Below are 18,401 nucleotides of genomic sequence, written 5' to 3'. Positions count from 1 at the left end.
AATTTTCATTTTCTTGAATGTTAATTTAATTTTTTTTTTTTAACGTAAGCCGATAAGATTTTGTACTTCAAATCCAAATTATAAAATTCTTAAAAGAAAATAACGTTATTTTGAAAAAATAATGTTTTTTATTCAAGAATTTGATTGCATTAATTTAAGATAACATGACAGTAATTATGAATTAGAGATACATAGATTTTTATCCAAGAATTTGGAAATCAAGAGAATAAATTATTTAAGATAATTGTTCACGTGTTGATTTGAAAATTTTTATATCGCGATGATGTAAATTATATCAACAATCTTTTAAAATAATTTTATTGCTCAGAAAAACGACTATTTCAAAACATTTGTTTTTGTTGTTAATGACGACATAGTACCTCAGGCATTAATGAATGATATACATTTGAGTCAATTAATAAAGAGTGATTAACTACACATATGTATCGATAACAAAATTTATTATACACTAGTATTTTTTTTTTTATCTTTGAACAAAAAAAAACTATTTTTAATTATTTCTTGGTAACGATTTATATTCTCGCTTTGTTAATATCGTTATTAATTTCTTCAATTTTGTTTGATACTGTTTATTAAAATATTCCAAGTAATTTGTCAACATTAAAATTATTTTTTCGAAGGTTTATTCTGTACAACAATTTGATATAAATAATCAGGAACATAATAATTAGATTCATTTGAAATGGTAACGATGATATGATAATTTTTTAATTCTTAGAATTTTAATATTTATCCTTAGGCTGTTACAATCTTCGATGGAAAAATTTTTATCACTGCATTTATATATATATTTTTTTCTTCCCTGCCTAGTAACAAGTTATTTCATCATCACACTATACATATTTAAGCCGACTTCCGTTCGTGAGTTCTTACAGTATGGAAAAGTCGTAATGCTCTTCCCTAGCTTCTGCAAATCAGCTACTTTCGAATGTCATCATTTTGGCAACCCCCAAGCTATGTTCCTCGTCAGCCCTTTAAATATATTACATCATTTTCTATGTCCATTTTTTATCATACAATCTTAAAAAATATAAATCGGGATTGTAAGAAACATTATCAATAAATTTTTCAAGATAATAATTGTCAGTCTATTTTTAACAAATCTTCTAACCACATGAAAGAAGTAGCAATGAAGCTATTACAATTTCTACCATAAGAACAGGTTCTTCGTATAAAATAGAGTAAAGTTCACAGTTCAAACTGTAATTTTTAAAATAGGTTTGAATGTACTTTAATAATGATAGTTTGAACTGTAAACTTTACTCTCTTTTATACGAAAGACCTGTTGTTACCGTAGGAACTGTAATCTTTCCACTGATCTTTTTTCCGTGCATGATTCATTTTGTAAATTTATTGCAATCATACCAAACTGTGTGAAGAAAAATTGCTTGTAAAAAGTTTAATAAAATGTAAGTCATGATTTAAATAAAGAAAAAAAATTGTTTAGGTATTGATTTAAGGTGAAGTTTTTTTATTATACTGAAATTAATAGACATTTGACAATTTTTCTGATTTTAGGATATTTACAAACAGTTAAAAAATAATTAAATAATTAGGTGATTCAGGTTATTACGGATCAATTTCTTTTTATGTTAATTTTATTTTCAATTGTAAATATTTTTATTGAACTTTTTTAATTTAGCTACAAAGTGTTATCGGTTATGAAGCTACAATTCGATTTTTAGTCCGAAATATTTATAATTATTGAAGTAATTAATATTAAAAAGTTAAAAAACTGCTCTTTTAAAATATGAAAAGATACCTTTTTGAAAATCAGCTCCTCAAATATAATTACATATTAGCAATATTTCTTTACATAACACATTTTACAAAATTATTAAATAACATAAAATTTAGTTAAAAAATAAATTAATGGATGAAATTTTTCATCACTTAATTATTAATATTTCTGTAAGTTTAATCATATTTATTCTTTGATATACTTCAATCAATATATGTCTATTTATCTCGACTTAAAGAAGAGGGAATGAATCGTGGCTTATAAAACTTAACATCTGGAAATAAATAATAATACTTTGATTACTTTTTTTTTTGTAATAAATAAAGAAAATGAATTATTTTATAAATTGTTTTCATACATATAGGTATTTATAGCTTGAAAAGATTTTCTGACATTTTCATAGGTAGGTATATAATATTTGGTATAAAGCTTAGTCGTGATGTTTGGCAGAAAGTAGTTTGGCACTGAAAAGGGTGAAAGCATAGTTTCTGACGGGAATGAGGAAAATGAGAGAGAGAGAAAAAAGAAATATATATATATATATATATATATATATATATATATATATATATATATATATATATATATATATATATATATATATATATATATATATATATATATATATATATATATATATATATATATATATGTATATATGGCATTCGAGAAAGTTGATAAGGCTGGGGTAGTGCGCAATAAGGGAGTATAAAGCATGAAGAGTAAGAGAGTATGAGAAAAATGAGAGAGAAAGAGGCTTAGAAGCGTAGGTTACATCGGATCGATAGACGGCCGTACACTGCGAGCTTGTGTCGTTGAGACATTCAATACATTTGCACGTGCACCCTTTATGTATCACCTGAAACAAGCGCTTCTGAAAGAAAAAGCTGCGATACAGTCGCCCGATTGGCTGATGCAAAAGTCTGCGCTGCTGCACTTTCTCCCTCTCTCTCATATATTCATTTTTTATTTTTTTATTTTTCATCTTACTCTCTTAAGTCTACTCACTCTCTTTACGTTTGAGATAAAAAAGCGCTGCCTTTCTAGTGTTCTAGCAAAAAATATAGTTTTACTAAAAGCTCTCACGCTTTTTACCCACTTCAATAATAGTCACAACGCCTAGGCTGTGAATTACTTAAATGTTTTAAGAGATACAGGAATCATTAATCTAAATTATTATAGTTATTCATTTTTATTATTTAATTTATATCCGGATTTTAGAATTACATATTTGTAATATTAATAAAATACCAAGGATCCATGTTGTTAATGAGTATCGATATTATTGTTGAGAAAATGGTGAGCGGAAAATCAGGGAAAGCGTAAATCGAGGGAGTGGCCATGCACGAGGAGAGAAAAATAAAATGCTCATGGGAACACGTCGCTGACAACGTTGTCTCTAGTATTGATTCAACAGTATCTATAGCTTCATGTTACTTACCCACATGTATTATAGTACAAATAATAGTAGATGTAATGTATAGTAGTAACAGCTTTAACAATGTAGTTTAGACTACGTGAGGGAAGCGGAAATTCGTGGAAAATTCTATAGTACTACTTTATAATGTATGAGTTTTTTTCTAAGACTTCTAAGGTTATTTTTAAAGTTTCAAACTATTGTAATTAGAATAACTAATACTTGATAATTTTTTAATTATTTAGATCAATGAAAATAATTTACAAATATTTTTATAAGTTTTTATCTTCCGAAAAATAAAATTTTTAATTTAAGCAATTTAAAAATGGAATTATTAATTTTAATCAAAAAACTGAATATAATTTATTAATTTTTTCAATCTTGTTTGTAATTTTACAAGTTGTGCATCAAAAGTAGATAAATTAAAATAACCAATTTGTAGATGTCAATTCTTCAAATTTGAAAATTTTCTCTATTATAATTTTTGGGCAACAATAAATCGCAATTTTTATACTCACGATTCGCAAAATCCGACAATTTATTTTAAAAAACGTGATTATGTCAAAATATTTTTATTAAAATTAAAAAACTCCAATATTTTATAAATATAAAATTTTCCTATAAATAAATTTGATGGAGTTAATTTTCGTGAAAGAAAATGACGTAGACAAAAGACAAAAGGTAAAGCTTTTTAATATTTTTTTCTACATTTTTTGAATGGCTCATTGTCTAAGAATTCTTCATTTCAATTGCTCATTTTCATTCCATCTTTTATAGAAGCACTTTCATCCCACAAATGTCTTGTACACGTATACATAAATAATATAAAATAAAATAATACACAATCAACAATTGGTATTGAAATGAACATTCGATGCAAAATAAAAGCCAATAATTTATGAAGAAATTACATTATAATCGAAAAAAAAAAAAAAAAAAAAAAAAGCCCAAAGGTCATTTTCTATGCTCTGCATGAAGATATTTGGAGTTGTGTGTAGGGCTTACAAAGTATTGAATATAGACATCGAATAGTTGTGGGGCAGACAAGATTGGCTGCAGATTCTATCCGATCCTTAACGCGAGATATCTCTAAGATCTTTCCGGTCTGCTCGAAATTCGTATACTTGAAATGCTAATTCTAAGAATTCCTACAAGAGCCACCGCACACCTCAAGAGATTCTCATTTGACAACTATTTAATATCTTCCTCAAGTATTGCAACTATTTAAAAGTTGTATAGACAGCACATCAAAATGTATTTAGTCTAAATAACATCGTGTTTATACTCAATGTAGATATATTTTTAATAATTAATGAGTTGTATTAATATGTAAAATAAATATCGGGATTTGCCCGACAAGATGTGTCGATTTATCGATCGAACATGTAGGTCACTCTCTAGCAAAAGTCTTGGCTCATTACCACCACCGCTAATTTAGACATGTTCATTTAGATGTATTTGCGTCAAGTCGTTAGATGCCCACTTAGTAACGAGAGCAATGTGCCTTCTATCATTTATTATCTCTCTTTTCTCTATGCCCCTTGTTCTATTTATCATTTTCCGATAACTAAACGTCATGCTATGCATTTAGTTAAACTGCTCAATCATTTGTCTTATTATAATAAATAATAAATCTCCTCAGAATGTACTATACTAGTTTATATTATTTTTATACCATTAATAATAATTAATATTAATATTTATTTGTTACACCGATGTAAATTTTTAGTTATCATTGCATTTAATATTTTTATTAAATTAATGCTACTAAACTATTCAATATCGTTACTATAATTTACTCGAGTAACTATTTTGGTAAAAAAACAAAATATTTACAATTTTTGACGACTATTACAGAACTGGCGTGACGGTCGGACGTTGTGCTGATTTTACTGAGTAGTAGAGAAATATATACAACTGTATAGTAGTATAGAATGTCAGTAGTGTGGTGGATCGATAGTAGTAACCAAGCAAATATAGTCAGACGGAAACTCGAGAAGCCTAAGGATCTGCTTCCCGTCTGGCAATGTCGTAACTTTCAATAAAGCTTAGGATAGATAACAATGTATACAACAGAAATCATTTTAATGTCAGTATTGATTTATGTATAAGATATTTTTTTTATTACAATAAATAGTAGTATTTGTTCTCATTGCTTATCAATTTTAAACTACTAACTATACATTGTAAGTTGTTTGAAGTCTCATTTTTATAAATTAAACTGAAAAAATTAATTCAGGAGATTTTTAGAAATTTTTTAGAAACTTTTAACTATTAAACCGATTTATTTAAAAATCTGTACGGAAAGAAATTTTATTTAAAAATTGTCGTTGAATTTACTGTAATCGTGGTACATAATGCAGCCCTTTTATTTATTCCCATTTTTTAAATAAAAATTACCAAAAAAATCATATTTTTTTTGGTAGATTTTATAAAATTTACAGTAGACTGCAGTAAAATTAATTGAAAAGAAGTTAAAAATTATCTCACTTATCATTAAATAATTACGTCGTGTCATCCGTCCCACGATTGTTGTGAATTTAACAGTAATTTAAAAAAAAGAGTTCTTTCAGTGTGGCAAGCATTTCTTTCAAAGAAAATTTTTTTTAGAAATTGGCCTGTCGCATTATTTATTAAATTTATCTCATTTTGTTGGGGTATCCCCGCTTTAAAGTTAGTATTTAAAATTTCAATTCATACGATATGCAACAATTGAGAAATTGTCCTTTTTCATACAGGGTGATACCGAATAATTTATTAAAAAATGAAAAATTTTTGAGTATGAGTCTATTTTAAGTAACTTTTGAGATTTCTTGGTTGGTTTTTCACATCTAATTATTTATCGTAATTTCTAATATTGAAAATTGAAGTAGCAAATTAGAGCAAAAAATTCTAACTTATGCGATGCGACATTGTAATTTTTGTTTAGCAAATTATCCGTCCTGCTCAGAATAACCTAAAGTTTCAAACACTTCAAGAAAAAGTACAATATAAAATAAGAATATACTAACAATTTTAATTATGCCGTGCACACACGCTTTAATCTTAACCAATAAAAAATTAGGGAACAATGTTTTTTTGACAATTTGATAATAAATTTTACATTGAAAAATCTAAATCGATAAAGTAAAATTTCATGGAATTTCTATTTTATTATATTTTACGTTGTAGTATCGTAATTTTTCAAGCTAGACTAAATTCAAGCAACTTAAGTTAAAATTAAAATATCAAATCATAAAAATTGGCATGTAAATAATAATTTTTAACTATAAAATCATTAAGGTAACAATTATAAATCTCTATTATGACTTACTATTATATTTTTAATGTAATATTTTTCTGTGTAGTAAACAACGACAAATGGTTCACTTCTTTTAGATTCATTCATAATTATCTAAATTTAAGTAATAAAAAACTTATCTTCGGAAATTTTTTGAAGTTAATCATCACAACAACTCTAATATTTTATAAGATAGCATTGCTACTGAAAAATTTGTCATAATCTTTTTTTTCAAACTCGAAAATTCAAAATTGTCTAAATATTAAAACTAATAATAATAATAATTATTATTATTATCTTTAAAATTAAAAGTTAACTCAACTCGTCATGAAATTTCGTAACAACAAATGTTTTTAAAGCCAATCATCTTTATGCTAAAATGATCAACTTTTTTCAATAATTGAATTGATAGGATATTATTACACGATTAAAACCACAAAAGGTCAAATCCCACGTGTATAAAACATACCATCATAATCATTGAATTAGCAATATAACCGCAATAATATAAATTGCTTACATACAATTAATTGTGTGTTCATAACAATTATTAACTAATAATTAATTATTTCTTTCTTCCAAGCTTATCGAAAGTGATTGTATACCCTTACGACCGCGATTAAAAATATTTCTACAAATTATATTGCATATTGTTAAATAAAAGATATTAACAGTATTTTTCTGTATTTATTTTATCGAATAAATAGTTTGAAAGGTATTAAATAAAAGTTGCAGAAGTCGACCAGCTTAAGAAGATTTTTTTACACTTATGTTGAGGATGTTTACTCTATGTTGATTATTGTTCATTTGCAATCGAGTAAAAATTGGAATTAACAATTTATTCTTAGGTCATTCACGTACAGGACATTTAAATATTCATAATAACTAATAATTAATGTGTAAAACATAAAAAATTAAGATTGTTTAATTAAGAACGAATATTTGGTCACATGCGATGAGGTTCTCAAAAATGATTTTCTAGTTTCAGTGTATGCTATACAGCTGGTATGTCCGGCGGCGAGACAATTGTAATTAGTGTTTATAATTCGCCATTTTGAACAGAATAATTGAATGAGCTCATATTAATTAGTCAATATTCACTGGTTTATTTTACTATCGTAATTTTTATTTAAGCAGTGTACTTCTGCATGATTAATTAATTTATTTTGTATTTAATATGTATGATTGATGATTATCATTATTTCATACTATTATCAATTTCTCTTTATACTGTCAAAGTGGGTAATATTTATGAATAAGCTTTATTAATTGATTTCATAATGCCGCTTTACTAATTTAGTCATAATTTCATAATATTATTCTTTGATTAATTTAGATGCGTATTTTCGTTCACTTCTTTTTTTTTTTTTTTTTTTTTAATTTAATAAAAGTTCCGATTCATTAAATTGAAAAATAATTCGCAAATTTAAGACTCAAAATTATGCAAAAATATAATTGATAAAATATTTTTTATGAATAAGGTAATAAAAAATAATCAATCAAGATAAATTGTTCTTTCAAGCATGTCAATATAATGATTTAACCTTAGTAGTAGAAAAAAAAAAATAATAATTTAAAAATCCCACTAGAAATAATTATTATCGTAAAAATTATTTCAATTTTAATCAATCAATAATTTGGGAAATATGTAACGTATGGTATAACAGTAAAGCAAGATGTTTTGATGTTAAATAAAAACAACAACATTGTCATACATTCGGGTATCTGAGTCATAGTACCATATAGCCTCTATAAAGGCTATGATGCATCGTGCAGGTACCACGTATGACGTTAAAATGCTGTTGATTTATACTATAAATCGGCCAAGTGCAAACAATAAACTCTAAGCCCTTGGTATTTATCATGGACTTTTATCAATATGTAGTTATATTTATTTTTACATCTATGTAATTGTTTGTAAACAACAACGACAATAATAATTATCATTATTAATGTTGTTAAAACTTATCAAAAACGAAATTATAAATTCAGTAATTAAAAATAGAAAAATAATGTTATAAAAAATAAAAAAGTTGTGGATAAAAAAATTTTTTAATAGTTTGCCGAATATTTATATACATAAAAACAAAAATATCCCGTGCAAGATTACTTTCGGCATTCTTGCATCCGGGCGAAAGTCGTTTCAAGAAGCAGCAAAAGCAGCAGTAATCATACAGTACAGTAGCACTAGCATCAGTAGCAATAGGAAAAAAAAAAAAAAAAAAGAAAAAAAGAAAAAAGAAGAAAGTTATATGCTAAAGACATGGCACTGTAAAGTTGCGTTCTCTTGAATACGAAGAGTAAAGTTGTGTGTTGTCAAGAGACTTTTATTTAAGACAAGTAGTATAGAGACGTGTTGTCAGAGTAAGAGAAGGAGAAGAGGAGAGGAAAAACAGAGATAGAGGTAATGAGTGAGCGAAAGAAAAGTTAAGAGGGAGAATAAAGACACGTCACTGGGGAACTGTATACATATAATAGTAATAGTGTGTAGTGTATTATGCAATGACTTTTGCGGTGCTCAAGCAACGACAACGATGCCTTATTGCGGTGAAGAGGTGTATAGTGTTATGTACATGAACGGCATTTTCAAGTATTCTTAGCCCTACTGTATGCGTAAGCGCATTTTCCAGTATCTTTTTTTTTTTTATTTTTGTTTTTATACATTTAAGCAATACTAATGAGCTTGTTCTTATGCTTACACGCATTTACGATCATAATAAATTTTATTATGATGTTACACATCAATTATCAAACCCTTGAAAAGTGAAAATGAAATCTTTGTTTTTCTAATACTTTTTTGTCACTTTATTACGTTGTTTCTTCGTACAGTTTGTTCAAACTATGGAAGGACAAATAATAGTTCATTGAAAAATAAATAATATTATGATTTAAAACAACCATTTTTTAGCTACTAAATTTTTTTTAAATGGATCATATTTATTATTCACCTAAGAACAAAAATATAAAATGTTCAAATATTATATTGTTACCGTAATAATTGATATAGTTTACTGCAGGCGTTACCTTAGCCTCATTATTTATTTATTTTCTGTAATAAATATATAATGAAATAAAATACTTATTGAGAAATAATATTAGATATAGGTTTATACAAAGATAAGAAATCAATTTAAAGAAATTTTAATTCTTACTAAAATTACATTGAATTATTTTCACTCGATAAAAAACGATGCTTACTTAGTATTCAACATTCAAATAAACACTAAATGTTTAAAAATAAATAAAAAATATTATTAATCCAGTAATAATACGTGTATGTGTCATCAGTAAATGAAATTATATTGTCTAATTTCTCAGCATATATAAAATTAAAATGAAAGAAAAATATAAACTTAGAAATAACAGAAATCCAAAGGATTGCATAAGATCCTGAACAACGTTGAATCGCATTAACTTCCTAAACGATTGCATACAAACTTACTATTTTTTTTTTATTATTTTGATAATTTTTAAATCTTTAAAATTAATATTTTTACATAAGTAATTACACAATAATTCATTAATCATTACTTTATGTTGTTGTTTGAATTATAAATAAATAATTGTTGAGATATCATTTTACAAAGAGCAGTTTTATTTTTTAAACGAAGTTTCTAGTGTTGCACCAAGTACTAGAAATGACTCTATACTCGATAAGAGCATATGCAGCCCTCAGAGTCGCGTTTCTAGCCTACCACTCTTTGAAATATAGATAGATGCAAGCAGGCATGCTGATGTTATGATAACGCGGTACGATCAGTGGTTCTCTTTTATTTTCTAGGAAAGTTTTATAAAACTCATCATATGTATAAACAGAAACTAAAACGTATAATTCACTTACGTTGATGTCTATTTACATGTAATATATAATACGTTTATTTTTACATACACTCATACAAGTAACATTTACTTGTCTTTTCAAAAGTAAGTTTACATTTTATTTTTGATGGAAATTTTAAATTTTGTAAATTATTATTTAAATTATTGCATAATTGAAATCTTTTTTGTTTATTATATTGAGGAAATTAAATGATATAAAATAAATAAATTCAGTATCTATTAGTTTAGATAGATATGTAAAATGATTGGTCGTTACACTTGGATGTCGACCGTCGATATCCGCTGAGTCTAGTCTTTCTTTCTTTTTTTTTAGTTATCTATTTATTTATCTCTCTTTTTTCCTTTCTTCTTCTGGTATATGTTATATTATATCGTTTATGCATACATAGACCGTTATGGGTGTCTTGGCTTGTACATAATACGATTTATGATAGACACATATGCAGTAAAACAAGGGAAATACAATATGAATAAGTGCATGATCTAAAAACTAAAGCTCCTTCAATTGAGTTATTATTTATTATTTATTTACACGCATTTGAACAAGTAAACACATTACTATAATTAATTGATAAATTATTTTTATCTAATGAAAATTTGTTTTTTTCTGTTTCAGGTAAGAATTTATACTTCAATTAATGCTCCAAAAACACATGAAAGCTTTTAAAAGAAATTTTTAAAGTAACATGAAGATGCAGCTATTGATAAAGTACTAGATGCAGAAAAAAAAATATATTTTATTATTATTATTATTATTATTATTATTTAGAAAAATTTTACCCAACAATTAGCATGCATGCATTCAAACATTAAAGATAAAAAATTTCTTGAATAAAAATAAATAAAAAATATCATAATAAATATTTAGAAAAAAAATTCAAAAAATCTTGAAAGATTATTATATGGTTAAAATCTGTGAAAGAGACAAGAGCATGTCATAATAACAGATATGTATTTAAAAAAAGCAACCTCGCTTATGACTTACATATGACTATACACTCACTGACAATGAGAGTCACTGGTATGGCAGCCTTGGCTAAAGTTGTCGAACCCGCGACCTAGTTACACGTTCGCGCCAACACATAGTTATGCGTTAGTCACCCACACTTTTGCGTGGTGCATGCATCATACAACGTTTATGTACACACACACGTTCTTAAGCCTTGGCAGCTAGTGTATCAGTATTATACTAAAGGCAAAAGCAACTGACAAAGATATATACTGTTTTATTACATAAAAACTATTAGATAGAGCGGGACAAAAAGACACATCACTCGTGTATATATATATATATATATATATATATATATATATATATATATATATATATATATATATATATATATATATATATATATATATATATAGATATATGTAATGTACTGTACACCTACACATGTATTGTGCGTCATATATTAAACGACAACGAAGCGTCAAAGTGAAAGAAAGGGAAAATGAGAGGGAAAAAAGTTATCTATTAAATGCTGGCAAGTGTTTTCCCACCAACCAGCAAGTACAATGTTCATAACATTTTAAAAATAAAAAAAAAAAATAGTTTTAATTAATATTTTTTTCAAGAGGAAAAAATTTTTATTTGCCAAGTAAACATAGAATAAATTTTTAATTTTTTTAAATATTTAGTTTTTATAATTACGTATAAGTGAAAGATTATATTTATTAGTCATATTAATTATAGTTGGATTATTTATATACACGTCTGAGACTAGAGTGCACTCGAGTATTACCAAAGAGGGCAAGGTGCAAACCGTATTATCATCATCATTACAATCAACTACTGTCACCTTTTTAATGTATCATCAAATAAATTAATATATAAACACAATCATTATATTGAAATATATTTTTGGTTTAAACTACTTGCTTTTTTTGGAATTTATTTTGAGTATAGGGATGATTATCATGTGTATACAGTAGAGTAAATAATAAATAAAAAAAATTTGTTAAGCATGTTGGTAACAACCAAACGCGTCCTCGCTATCACGATGATCATAGTGACATTAACGTGCTTGTAAACGCAATCGAGAAAGAAAAATAAAGAAAGAGTAGCCTACTCACCGGGCTATATATGCATTATACTGTCAAACGCATTCAGTATACCAAGATCTCCGGAAGAGTATAAATTTTTCGTTAAAACTGTCACTGAGAAAAATGATAATTACATTTTTTTTTTTTTTTGTTATTAGTAATTGAATCGGAGTAGAGTTTTTAATCTTATTTATAGTTATTTAATATTTTGATATCGATGAAATTTTTATTAGAGTAATAATATTGAAATATAATTTGTAAAAGTTATTTCGTAAAATTTCAGCGAAGCTGTTTAACGTTATCGTTGAAATTTCTTTTTTAATTTGGCAACGATGCCAAAGCTACGCGCATCCAACTGGGAAGATCGTGCCAAATGGCATAAACGGTCGAAGAAACTCGAGATTGCTGGTAACGATCGTATGCAGCCAGGTCCACGATGCCCGAGTGACGCGAAAAGTTTTACTTTGCTTTGCTTTTAGTCGTATAAAGAATCATTCCTGTATATTGAAGATAGTCTACATGTAACATGTAATATATGACTATGCATGTGTATTCACGATGAATAAAAATATTTGATAATTATTACGAGAATGCGAGAGAAAGCAATATCAAGAAGTTAGTAATAAAAATTCTCAAAAAACATAACTCAAGTTCTAAAACGGGTTGAGGTAATAAAATTTTTTTAAGTTTTAAATGAGAAATATCATCTGCCTTTACAGTAAAAAATAAAAAAAATATTTTTTATTCACATATTTACGGGCTGATTACTTTAAATAATCAAATTTATAAATTAAAAAAAATAAAAGATAAAAAAAAGGCAGATCAAGAATTATCATTGTTATGTCACTTATTGACATTATCTTTATTACTCAAAGAAATTTATCTTAAATGCTGTGCACTTATAAATATTACATTATTTTTAAATTATACAATATAAAAGTCATTTATCAAAATTTAAAGCTAGACAATTTCTAATAGAGAATTTCATATTTTTTGCAATGATGCTTTAAAAAAATTCAAATAATTCAAATTGGTTGTTGAGGCAAGCATGTTTCTTGATTTTAATTTTATTTGCAGTATAAAAAGTTTTATTATCTCTACAAATATATGTATATCATGATAAAATAAAAATAAAAAACAAATTAAACATATATATATATATATATATATATATATATATATATATATATATATATATATATATATATATATATATATATATATATATATATATATATATATATATATATATATATATTTTTTTTTTTTTGAATAACAAAATCACGTTTTAACAATAATAAAAATTACACACGTCTCTGATGGTATTGCACAATAAATTTTTTGTGAAAGTTGACTGGTCAAAAATGCTTATAGTGACTGTCACTAAATTCATTATTGATATTTAAAAAAAAATTATTTAAAAATATTCAACAATTTAAGACGCGTATAATATTTAAAATTTATCGTGCACAAAAAAATTAAAATCTATTTCATTTGATATCAGATAACGCAATGATAATAACACATGTATAGTGGCATGTAGAACGTAGATGTATTTATACTTTTTTAATTTTTTGCGACTTTATTTCATTGAAGAACGTGGTAGATGGGTGTAGTAGATTTTTTACAGTCAGCGACTCATAAAATACCAATGACAGCGCACTGTGCTATTTTCACGTCGTGAAACTTTTTCGTGCATTGCAGATATGCAATCTTTTTCCCAAATTGTTATTAAGACTATTTTTATCTCCAGTACATATGCAACACTTTTGTATTTAAGAATCTTAAGAAACATAATTTAATTGCTAATGTTTTGAGCTTTTAAATTTTATTTTTTAAAAACAAATTTCACCGACAAATTCTGATAATGTACATTCAATTATTAATTAAATATTACTTAGTTATAATTTTATTATTTCTGTATTTTATTTCTTTCATGTCATGTCAATTCTTTGAACAATTTTTTTCTTAATGTTACAGTAAATATTTGAGTATCTGAAGAAAAGTATAGAGTTGAATAACACAAATATCGAGTCGATAAGATCATACAATGTGTAATGAAAAAAAAAAAAAAAAAAAAAAAAAAATTATAATGCAGTGATGATCAAATTGATATCTATAAACAGTTTTGATCATACACAATAAAAAAATTTGATTCGAAAATTTTCATGTTAAATATTTAAAATTTTTGTGTGTTACTATCATTTGACTGTGTTAATTCATCACACAAAAATGTAAAATAAAATGATCTTAAAAATTAAGGGAGCGTGAAAATTTATAAATTTTTCGATTATTTTGTGATAAGGTATATTTCAGTTAAAAAATTTTAAGAGTTTTGGTTCTTCCATAATTTTAAGAAATATCGAGAAAATGCTTTAAAAATTTTTTTTGCTCGTTCAATTTTTGGGAGAAGTGTATTTAACAAAAAATTTGTTGATGCAAGTGTTTATTAATGACTTAAAATTTATTACTATGTAAGATATTCGTAATTATGTTTTTATCAGTTTAAATTCAAACAAAATTAACCGACGCCCATTAAAATGATTTGATTGGCATTAAATACAATCTTTTAATAACAGAATACAAAAATAAAAATTTTTGTTCTATTAATAAGTAGCTGATATATTTATTTCCGGTCAAAATAGAAATAAATTTTTATAACACCAGATATTAATTATTTTATTATCTACATAATGACTTACAATTAGAAAATACAAAAAATTTATTACTATAACCTAGGATAACCCTCAATCGTAAAACTGCCATTTAATAAAAGTTTGTCAAAAAAAAAAAAAAAAACATTTACATAATTTTTTTTTTTTTTTTTTTTCAATTTGTAAACATTTTGTCTTTCAAGTTTTTATTGTTAAATTTATATCAACGCTAAAAATTTACGATTTAAATCAATATGCAATTCTCGTCGATTTTAGTTATATAGCGGCATTGCAACATTTAATTGTAATTCCGAAGAGCTACTTTCAATATTGAAGAGAAATAAATCATTCAATGGTTAATAAAAAATAAAAAAGTAAATACATTTGTTTACTATTAAACAAAAATTAATTAGAAGTAAAGTCAGCATTTCACCTTGAGTGTAAAGTAATAGCTATCGAAATTTCTAATGATTTTGACACAGCAATTACCATTTTACGCTCGGTTGTATTGTATAACATCGGTAAATCTAAATCATTATTTTACTATTGCAAGGACATCGATTACTGACGTTTTAGTAATCTGAGTAAATGATTTTTTTTTATTTCACTATTGCCTTAAAGTCCGAGAATGTGGTGAGAATAAAAAGGCAGTGTCCTCGACTAGAATAGTTACTATATGTCCATATATTTTTTATTCTATGATTAAAAATACATGGCGTATAATTTAAATTATAAAAGCTTTTTTTTTTTTTATTTAATTAAAACTAATTTAATTTCTTTCGTGGCTTTTAGAGCCGAAAAAAGAAAGAATTTGAATTAAATTGTTCGTAGTTGCCAACTTTTCTTCTATTTCTACAAATACGAAAATTATAAATAATTATAAAATAATTGTCATAATTTGTAAAATAATTCCAAGTATATTTGATTATCGGGTTAGTTATTTGCTAACCGCGCGCACGTGGCTTTTCACCGGTGCTTTCTAAATTTCACTACGCATGATCGGGTATTCGATAGGTAAATGGATTGTGTGATTGATTGACACAACATGTAGAAGATAATGAAAGTTATGATAATCAAATATTTATTCTCAACAGTCAAATAAATCGTTATTGCACATCATAAGTAAAAAAATTACTCCTTTAAAATTAAAAGAAAAAAAAAACATCGCGAATGCTTAATAATTACTCCGTTAAGTCTTACGTGTAAAAAAATGAAATAATATAATAAAAACACTTTTTTGTACTTGTCAGTAAAGTAAATATGTAACACGATATATCATCTTTAAATATTTTCTACCCACTAAAAATAATTTCGAAAAAGCATTGCGTCAGTACGTCTTTTTTTTAGGTGGGAGTGCAGCGTTTTGTTGTCTTTGAGAAAGTAAATTAAACATTCGGTGATAATTTGAGCAATTATATGACTATTTTCAGAAAAAAAAAAGCAAATTATTTGGCTAATAGGAAGATTGGCACGAATCGGTGCACTCTGCCAGTACAGCGTGCCGGGCGCAAGTGACTTGAAGTGATGTGGGTCAGTCGTCGGCGCCCGCGCATCGGCTGTCAACATCCGAAGCTCCACGGAAAACTCCGAGTTTTCTGGGTCATCTGCATTTTAACGCACGCGCAGAACCATTCGGTCGTTCACCGTTGGAGTTACTAACCCTCCGGCGACGCGGCGTCCACCAACCCGCAACCGATCTTTCGTATTGACCGCCGGAAAAACGTTGGCTTTCCCACTGAACTACTAACGCTTCCTTTTCTATTGCATATATCAATGTAATAGATATATGTCATATTGGGTAGGCTGTTAAAAAAAACTATTTTTTTTATCTACAAATTTTTCAAGCGTCCGACGAAAATTCGCATTTTTTTTTTTTTTTTTTTATAAGTTACATTTAAATAGGAGTTTTAGAAGATCAAACAGTTTAAAAAGTACGTAAAGTAACAACTGTTTTAATATCAACATATCGTACTTTTTCTTTTTTTTTTTTTTACATAAGAAATCTTCTTGACTAAAAAAAAAAAACGTGTTTTATGAATGAATAATTTTAATTGACTCAATAATTATTTTACTTAAACGTGTGATAAAAAACTTATATGCACTTGTAAAATCCTATTAGTCACTTAAGACTAAAATATCAAATTCGAAAATTTTATTTTTCGCTTAAAATTCAATAATAATATTTAAGTTTTTTCTACCAATAATCAGAATTAAAATTTCTTTACAATATTGGGTTTAAAATCAGCTATCTCTAAACTGATAAGAAAAGTGACGTGATTTAAGAAGAAAAATTTAAACCATAGAAATAATTAAAAAAAATTAGATCATCTTGAATTAAACAGAAAAGTTTTTTCAATTGAACTCAAAAATTTTTCTACTTAATTCAAGATTGTTAAATTCTTCACAATGATTTTGGTACATTGAAATTCTTTCTCGTAAATCAAATTGATCATTTTATAAAAAGACATAATATTTTTATGTACACGTGTTTATAACTGTAGTTTACCTTTAATCAATTTAATTATCTTTATGCATCTTTTAGTAAAAGTGTACTCCCATAAATAACTGAAAACAATAGTAATATCTCAACTGATGTTATTATCATAGAAAAAAATAGTAAAAAGAAAAACTAAAACAATAAATATGGTTAAAAGATCAAGAAATCTATTTAAGTACAACGACCTGAATTGAATAGCTGTCAACTAAAATGCCGGAATAGACGATCTTGGATCTTGGCCGAAGAACACGATTGATATGACTGTAGTTTGCGCGCGAACGCAAACAACGTGTTGCAAGTTGCAAATATTACCACATCAACTTAGTTAAGAAAATTGTAATCGTCATTCTCGGTTTAATACTGCAGTTTGCAGTTGGCTCAATCATTCGAGTCATACACTACTAAACTGCTATGCTACTTTAGACTACTCGATGCTTTCCACCTCGATAAAAATGGCTATCATTATCGAGTTTTGCGAAATAATATCTTTAGGCTGATAATATCAAATTATTTTCATAAAACTGACAATTTTAAAGTTTATCAGTGTAAATGGCACTCGTTAAAAATTACTATCGCTTAAATAAATAACGAAATAATAAAATTTATCATTATTGATCATTATTTATAAATTATCGAGTATGTTGAATTTAAATAATAAAATCATAAATAAAATTCAATTGAATAAACAATGTGTTACATCAAGTAATTCGGAATATTAAATTCCGATTTTAATGGCAAATACCGTATATAATAATAGGTACGATACGGACATTTAGGAATTTTTGAAAGGTATTTTCATTTTCTCAAGTTCGCTCTTGTACTTTGTTGATGGTTACCCCTCAGTGTCCCTCAATTCAGAACAAACAACGCGACGAGAACGCCGACAATCTCATTATCGATTGACT

At 26.2% G+C, this 18,401-nt stretch overlaps 1 protein-coding gene across 4 annotated transcripts in view; it reads left to right on the top strand.

The window, feature by feature from the left end:
• Window positions 1-18,401, top strand: part of Hr3 (nuclear hormone receptor 3 ROR-beta) — a 104,279-nt gene that overhangs the window by 55,542 nt on the left and 30,336 nt on the right. The window lies entirely within an intron of this gene.

The sequence above is a fragment of the Cotesia typhae genome, unplaced genomic scaffold, assembly GCF_013202065.1.
Source record: "Cotesia typhae breed Kobodo isofemale line unplaced genomic scaffold, CoteBio_Ctyphae contig_11, whole genome shotgun sequence".
Classification (NCBI taxonomy): Eukaryota; Metazoa; Arthropoda; class Insecta; order Hymenoptera; family Braconidae; genus Cotesia; species Cotesia typhae.
Note: the sequence above shows the minus strand (reverse complement) of the source record. Positions and strands in the feature narration are given on the sequence as shown.